Source organism: Emys orbicularis, chromosome 22, assembly GCF_028017835.1.
Source record: "Emys orbicularis isolate rEmyOrb1 chromosome 22, rEmyOrb1.hap1, whole genome shotgun sequence".
NCBI classification, from domain to species: domain Eukaryota; kingdom Metazoa; phylum Chordata; order Testudines; family Emydidae; genus Emys; species Emys orbicularis.
Window position 1 is genome coordinate 8,309,611 of NC_088704.1, and position 9,192 is coordinate 8,318,802.

A 9,192-nucleotide genomic window follows, 5' to 3' on the forward strand; every position below is an offset into this window, starting at 1 on the left:
GAATCTAGAAAGCCCAGTTAATGTAGATCATTAGTTCCTGTGTAAATACAAAAGGCAGGCAGCACAGGAAGTTACACTGTTTGTTTCATGTTTAAGGGGAGCACTCTCTAAAGTTTAGAGAGCAGCTCTCAACTGGCCTCACCCTAAAGAATGAGAAAAATCTCTTCCTCTGACAGAGGAATGTTGACAAGCCCCTGCTCATCTTCCCCTCAAAAAAGGTAAAACAAAGCAATGTCTTCTGGGCTTAACACAAGGCCTGTTTTTCCATTGAGGCTGGGGGGGGGGGAGGGGGAAGAGGAGAGGTCTGCTGAAGACTTTTTCCTTTTTCAGCTGGGGGTCAACTGCTGATTTCAGTTTGCAATCTTTGCTATTGCTCTTAATCCACAGGAGAGTAGAGGAAACAATGTAGAAGTGAAATAATTCACTATCAGTGCTACTGTTGTCTCTTTTGAATGAGCAGGGTCCATGGGCAAAGCAAAAAAAAAAAAAGGGGGGGGGGAGAGAAATGGAGAGCTTGTGGTAGATAGTTGGAACAATTTATAAAGGTTTGTTTAAACAAATTGTCCTACTTACAAACAAGAGCTTTGTGTAATTCATCAATTTACGTAATTTTGAAGCATAAAGATGGACTTTTGACCCAAAGTAGAAATCTTGTCCTAGCGCAGGCTCAGTTACATTCCATAGAACACAGGTGGCTTAATTTTCGTGCACCAGCATGATCCATACAGTTTCAAGGGGTGAAGAGGATCTTGCCCACTCTTTTAGATAGGTCTGTTGTCTTTTAGAAACATGAGGACATGTTTCCGAAACGTAAAGTTCAGTCTTGCCAACTTCCGGCAGTAAACAGCAGCAGAGCCACCAGGAGGAATGTAGCAGAAGTACTTCAACTCTGTTGTTGCTTTAAGTCAGTGGGATTTTTGTTTAGTTCCGAGGGTATTTAAAATTCAGAGACTATTTTCTAGGACAGTGTAAGATGCAAGTTATCTCCAACCTTCGACCAATGTCCTTTGGTGAGCTTGGTGTAGAAGGAAAGAACATGCATAAGAGAGAAAGGTATTTAGACATAGCAGCCAGTTGCATGCAGTCATGTTCCTTTTTCTGCTACTATTCAAATTTTAATAAAGTTTCTCACTCATAGTTAGGACTCTACCAAATTCACGGCCAAGAAAAATGTGTCACAGACCGTGAAATCTGGTCTCCCAGCGTGAAATCTTTTCTTGTGTGTGCTTTTACCCTATACTATACAGATTTCATGAGGGAGACCAGTGTTTCTCAAATTGGGGGTTCTGACCCAAAAGGGAGTTACGGGGGGTCACAAGGTTATTTTAGGGGGGCCACCCTTACTTCTGCACTACCTTCAGACTGGGTGGCTGGAGAGTGGCAGCTGGTGGCCAGGCATTCAGGTCTGAAGGCAGCACCCCACCAGCAGCAGTGCAGAAGTAAGGCTGGCAATACCATACCATGCCACCCTTCTGTGCTGCTGCTGGCGGTGGCTCTGCCTTCAGAGCTGGGCTCCCAGCCAGCAGTCACCGCTCCACAGCTGCCCAGCTCTGAAGGCAGCACCACCGCAGCCGACAGCAGTGCAGAAGTAAGGGTTGCAGTACCGCAACCCCCACTACAATAGCCTTGTGGAAACCCCCCCCCCAGCTCCTTTTTGGTTCAGGACTTCTACAATTACACCACCATGAAATTTCAGATTTAAATAGCTGAATCATGAAATTTACTGTTTTAAAAATCCTATGACCGTGAAATTGACCAAAATGGACCATGAATTTGGTAGGGCCCCATTCATAGCCGAGGCTGTCATAGTCCTGCACTGCCCGAAGCCTACATTTAGTCTGCTATCAAGTGACAAGCCAAAGTAAGCATTATTATTCACTGCAGCACAAAGACATTCTAAATGAAAACGTCAGTGCATGGGATGGGCAATCAGAGCTCCTGCAGTCTAATCTGAGCTTTGCCACTGGTTGGGATCATTAGCCAAGATCACACAATTCCTGCCTCATTTTCCCCATAGGTAAAATTGATATATCACCTTCATTACAGGGCTGTTAGGAAAACTAATGGTTGTAAGGAGCTTTGAAGCCGCTGAATTGCTATAAAGTGCAAAACATTGAGGGGTTGTATGAGGAACCTTTCACCTTCAGAGAACTGAACTGTTTAGCAAAAATTTCATACCATTTTTTGCTCACACACATCACTGAATGGTAAACAGACTTGGGTTTAGGTACAGTATATTTGAATGGCTTAGCTCAGTATGACAGCCCTATCTGCTTTGCGCCTTTGGATTTGATCTGTGAGCTTGAGTTAGCATTTAGTCTTACCTGTATAAAATGCTGCTAGCTTATGCTTTTCAGGTTAGTTGATGTGTCTAGATTTTAGAAAATGGGGAAGGGGACCATTCAGAACATTGAGGGGCCCTTTCCTTTGAAGGTTGGAGAGCTGAATGAGTGATTCAATACTGATGAGTTTCTGTTCCAGGGAAATGTTTACTGCATTTATGTCAGGTGTTATGGAAGAACAGTGTTAGAAGACAAGAACTGATTCACACAAAACAGACAACCAGGAAGTTTGGCATTTATTTTAAGGGGGTTTTCCTTGTAACCAGACAATTACCATAACCCGTTTTCATCAACGAGCTTCAGAACAGCCCCTTTTCACAGAGAAGCCCATTTGGTACGTGACTTGGAAATCAACATTCATAGTTAGAATTTTTATAAATCAAGAGCACAAAGATGAACCAATATCACAATGCTTCTCGGAAGAGCAGTACCACAGCACAGGATGGCTGAGAATGATGGAGGCAGATAGGTGCTTGGACTTTCACCCTTTCAAGACAGAACAAGAAAAAACAGTATACAGGCAGCTAGAGATCAAATCTACAGTCGCTAGTTTTTGGCACTAATAGGCGAATTGTGAGTTCCAGTGGATTACCTCAAATTCAAATGCTTCGCTTGCTGTGCATGTTTGTAGTGCTCCTTCCAAAATGGATAATTAAAAAATCGTGGTCAGTCTATAAACCAACTGGTCTGCTTTTAAACTTAAGGACAGACAAACAGAATCCCAAACAGAGGGGCAATCCACTTAAATCTGAACTCAGGGCAAGAAACTATGGCCCTTCTGGGGCAAGCTTAGGAATTGGTTCATCCTTGGATCTTTCCTTACTGGAGATCAAATAGCATCATCACTCAAGTCATTTTTTCCCTTTAAAATAAGCTAATATACAGAATATAAAGCACAATATTTACAACAATACAGTAAACAGTTTCATTTCCACTCTGAACAGTAGTCTGTTTTAATGAGTATTAAAATAAAACTCTTACATGATCCAAAAAAAACCCTAACAGACACAAAGTGACATGGCATGGAAAGGAGTTAATGTCTCCCATTTAAACACTTTAAAAAATAAATACCATTTTTGGCAAAATTTAGCTAAAAAATATTTTAACACTAGGGACAGATGACTTTGTATATTCCTTTCAGTGAAACCGTATTATAAAGGAAGTGTGGTCAAGTGCCCAAGCTTTTAACCATCTTAAACATTTATTTCTAGAACAAGATTTAAGATTAAATCTTTGTATGTGTTGTCACTTCAGGCAGCCAACAAACTAACCATGGCCCAGATTTGCAGCACAGGGGTACATGCATGTTCCACCATGGGAATGATTTGGACTGTCAGTTTCAAAACCTTTAGACAAGTACTGCAATGAAGTCAAACATGTAACTATTTCTTAAACAGTTTTTCTGATGTTAGCGTAACTGCCTGCCTGAAAAGACAGACCTATTCAGATTTAAGACCATATCTTGTTTGTGAAAGTGCTTCATTATTGGAGTGCCACAAGTCACAGATAAGGAGACCTGACATGCTCTTTTAAAGAGTTGAGGGCCTCAGCATCCAACTTCATCCAGCCTCTCAAAAATCTCTGCTACTTCAAGAGATGAGCTTTTTGAAAGGCTGCTTTAAATACAAAAGATCAAGACCCCAAAGCTATGCACAAATGCATATGAAGACATTTTAAAAGGAAAATTTAAGCTCAAATAAGAAGCTAAGTTCAAAGCTTGACAGGTACGTCTTTCAAGTACACTTTTAAAAATGGTATTTGGTACAAACCTACATGTGTAAAATTTGCTTGATGATTTGGGATCTTGGTATTATCTGTTAGTGCCCCACGCCTCTGGTATAAAAACCTATTAGGCCAAAGTTTGTCTAAAATTTAGGTTTTGTGAAAATGAGATTTGACAAAACTTAAGGCCAACGAATGTTTCAGTGATTTTTATATAATTTCAAAGGAAAACTTTTCAAGTATGCCTTTACTGTGTCTGCAATCCAAATACTGCATCTTTGTGCTAGTGCACCAGCACCTTTAAATGAACGTCTAGAAACAAAATGTGAAAGAAATGATCTGAGTATTACCTTGGATCCTTGGTCAGCATTATTATCCAAGCAGAGTTTAAATTCCAATAGAACAGCTTAAGTGAAAGACCTTTTTAAAGTTTCCCACCGTTATAAGCAATAGTCAGCAGCACTCCCTTTCAAACATTATGCTGGTCAAAGATGTAGCATTCACAAAAACGAAGCACAGTCAGAAGCCCTTCATTATTAAGATGTTCTTCACTACATGTTCCAGGTACAAACATTCTTCCATCAATATGATCTTTCCACAGTATAGAAATAAGGAAAACATAAGCAAATATCTGCTTCATTTCAACAGGTTTATGGGTGCTCCTGGTATGGTTGTGAGCACTCCTGTGCCACCAATGCCATCACTCATCCTAAGGGCCTGTCTCCACTTACCGGTGGGTGCAGCAATCGATCCACCGAGGGTCGATTTAGCGGGTCTAGTGAAGACTCGCTAAATCAACCGCCGATCGCTCGCCCGTCGACTCCGGTACTCCACCAGAACGAGAAGCGTAAGGTAAGTCAACGGGAGAGTTTCTCCTGTCAAACCAGTGCGGCATAGACATCGCAATAAGTCGACCTAAGGTACATCACTCCAGCTATGTCATTCACGTATCAGAGTGGTAGCCGTTAGCCTGTATCAGCAAAAACAACGAGTCCTTGTGGCACCTTAAGAGACTAACAAATTTATCTGGGCATAAGCTTTTGTGAGCTAGAACCCACTTCATCAGATGCATCTGACGAAGTGGGTTCTAGCCCACAAAAGCTTATGCCCAAATAAATTTATTAGTCTCTAAGGTGCCACAAGGACTCCTCGTTGTTATTCACGTAGTTGAAGTTACGTAACTTAGGTCAACTTAACCCTGTAGTGTAGACCTGCCCTGAGTCTGGACTAACAATGGGAATTTCAGTTTTTGATAGCAAGTATTTTATGTTAATATTTCCTTTACCATATCGAAATTGCAACAGTTCTAAAAAGCCTTCCTACATACTGAAAGATTCTGATCTCCAACTGGTATAATTCCATGGAGTTACTCCCCATTTATACTGGTGTAAGGAAATTAGCAATCAGGCCCCTCAAGTCTGAATTGCAGTCCAAATATATTCTACCCTGCCAGAGGGTAAAATACAAATCTTATTCTAGGTCAAATTTTAAAAATGTAAAAAATGCATCTGAAGTATCATTTGTGGTTAGCAGAATAGATGCCAGTCCATGCTCACCCTCTAGTAGAAGGCATTGGAATCAGTGAAGATGGGGAAAAATAATTCTGCAGTTACAGTAACGTTCGCAACATATGTTTTTCTTGCTATGAGGAAGAGATGGGAGGAGTGTTTCACAGCCAGCCACACCTGTTACATTTGTTTCTCATGCTGATACTTGAAAGTGTTGAGAATTTGGAGTCCCATCAAACAGAGAATACTTTACAGAGGAAGACCTGTATTTGCTGACTTCTGTTTGCACGTTTAAAAAAAAAAAATCTAGAAAATAGAATATACTGTTATTTATAACTAGATTACACATTTCTCTGAGTTGCATTTAATGTTTTTCCAACCCATACTTTAAAAAAATGTTTTCATTCCTTGTTTCTTGCCTGACCTAACGTGGTATTTATTAAATCCTTGAAAAATGTTTGTACCACATGGATTCTTTGGACTTTTTGAAGAACATGCATCCACAAAAGCACTGAGATTTATTCACTGAAAACACTGTTTTTGTACAAATCCATTTTAGGAATTTGATCTACCTTATTACACTGCTAACAAGCAAAAAAAGTTTGCTTTCTTGAAATCCTCTTTTAAAAAAATATGAGGAAAAAAAAACAATGAGGAGGATTTACTGATTATAAGTCTAAAAAAGTGTCAATATGACACTGCGTTAAGAATAGAAAATAAAAAAAGTATTTACAGCTTTACAAAGGAAAAAAAGAGGTCATCAAAATGATTTCCAGCATTTTCACAATTTTTCTTCTGGCAAGCTTTTGATCTGGTCACTACAGATGTGTTAAATACAGACAAAATGGGACCACTGTCAGCTAAATCAGCAGCATCATTTGAAACAAAACTAAACAAAAAACCTAATGGGAAAACTACCATGGGATCGACTCAATAACTACCAAGGGGCTGACCCTGCTAGCTATCAAGTCCACTGCCTTGACTAAAATATAACCCCAAACCCAAGTATGAAGATAAATTTTAAAAATGGATTACATATGGTTATAGAAAAAAGACAAACACAACAACCACCACAGTCATTGCTATTACCATCATACACATTTCATCATCATACACATTATTTCTTATTCTTTACTATACAGGTATCCCCACCTCCTACACTTGCAAACAATGCAACCTCATTACAGATGGTCCTCATAATTATGGCTATGAGATGAACTGTAGGTTACAGATTACTTGCATCAACAACTAAGTTTTGCTTCCTCAAGCAGTTCACTCTATTAACGCAGGATACTCTCTTCTCTTTCCCTGCCTCGACATGCCAACCATTAAAGGTAAAACATTGACCCAGTCTCCTGGCAGGACACTGCATTTTACAAAGAAAGCAGCAGCAGCTAAGTAGGACGGCGGTTTAAACTGTTCAACTTCTCCACTACAAAAGAGGTTTTCATAATCTGAGGACAGCTGACTGGAAGTCTCTAGGAAGGTTGTTTCACTACAGGAGCAAACTCCTGTTATAAACAACGTTTCCTCCAAAGTCACTAGAGTACTAACTACAAACATTCAGCTTTGGCAGGCGGTCTCTCAACCTTTTGAGAAACCTAATATATTTAGCAGCTGAGGTTCAAAGAGGCTTGGTAACCTTAAAAATACTTGAACTGAAAACATGGAGTCCCACTCCCTTATCAAAAGGGCATGACTGACATGTATTTTTCATCCCATCCCGCAAACCCCACTCCTAGTGAACATAATTTACTGCTTTGGCTAGATAAGAGATGCTAGGAATGAGCACTTTGGAATACAGGTTTCTTTTAAAAAAGACCTAAGCACAAAATTACACAAGTAATGAAACATTTTTAAAAGGCCACTGAGGTACAGTATGATTGATAAACGAGTTCCTAACAAGAGATTATGCACAAGTGGCTTGAATGTTTCAAACAGCAAGTAAAATTAATAGTGTGTCCTTGCATTACAGTTCTTTTCGTGGACAGGAGTAATTTAAACTCACATTGTGGATCCAGAAGGGTCTCATCACAGTAATTCTTCCCACCTGGAATGATATGGGGGGCCATATGTTTCAGATGGCCCACACAATTCAGTCTGGGTCTAAGAAGTCAGCTACAGGACACTCAACAGGAAGAGCGATGAAAGAACTACAGGCAGCAATGCATGGAACCAGAGTCAATAAGATGGTACTGTACACAAAGCTACTCTACAAGCAAGGATCTGTCAGGGTTACACTGCCCCCAAAGTGAAGCAAGTTGTGCAAAATTCCAAGAGGCCTTATACAGACACTAGTTTAGTGAGGCTTGTGCTCTGTTATGGAGAAAGCAGCACTCTGATGTGTACTAGATTTTGTTTGCTCACAATACCACCCCCCTGATTTTATTTCAAGTTGATGGGTACAGAACAGCCATCTCAGCACCACTTAACGCTGAGAGGATGCGAAAACCTGACGTTTCTCTGTCCAATCTATATGGGAAGAAAACCTCTCCCACTCCCAGTATTTTCAAACCCCTGTGGGAGGAGTTTCATAAGGGGGGGGGGGGGGAAGAGAGATAATAATTTGAAATTTAGTCTCTAAGTCTTAAAATGGTCACTAGCTACATAGTTACTTCTAAGAGCTATTAATTATGTCTTCAACAGTGGCCTGCAAAACAATCTGGTACTGTCTTCCACTTAAAGTCAGAGATTTCCATTCCCCTTTTCTCTTGGCTCAGTTGTGACAATTCCTAATTATAACCAAGAACAGCCCATCTCATGCCACTAGCTCCCTGAATAGAAAGTAAATAAATTAGACTTTTGATGCTGCTTTCTCTGGTTTAAAATACAGAGGAACAGACACATAAGGCCTAGGTCTACTTGCTTTCTCACAGAGAAAGCACATGGCTGTTATTCCCTAATTCCAGAGCAGCAGTAGTTTAGGATTCATTTTTACTGTGCCCTAAAAAGGATTACAGTATTTTCAGCTTTTCCAAAGAACAGTGGTCTGTAATGATGTCACATCTCAAGCCTACATCTACAGCATGGTGTGTCAGTTTACCCTGATGCTTCAACCACGCTGCTCATGAAACTGCATTTTATGCTGCTTATCTCCCAGACAGTAAAGTAGGACTTGCAACTATTATGGTTGAAAAAAAATTCAGGAACTGAAGGGCTGATCCCCCTCCTAATCCCATCCCAGGAAACAAAGGCATTATAACAGACATTCCTCTACAAAGGAAGCTCTACAGATAACTAACATGTGCAACTGTGTTTTTAGCTTTCCTTCCACCAAGAGATAACTCTAGTCCAGCAGGGACCAAACATTCCGTATAAATAAGGCAAGCTTTTTTTTTTTTTGCATAGTAGTTTAACGGTGATATTCCCACCCCAGTGTACCTTGTCCATCTACTTTGCCACCGAGCTGAGAACTGCTTCTTGGGATTCTAGACTCAGGCAAAAAGCTTGTGCAGATTCCAAAGGTCCCTCCACCCAGACAGATGGCATAAAGAGATTCCTTTAGATACCTTATAATTGCATGAGCCTAAAGTCTGCCTCTAACCCACTGCTATTTTTAAATGGGGTTAACAGCTACATTTGGAGGTGTTTACATTTTTTCCTTTTTTTTTTTTGCCAGA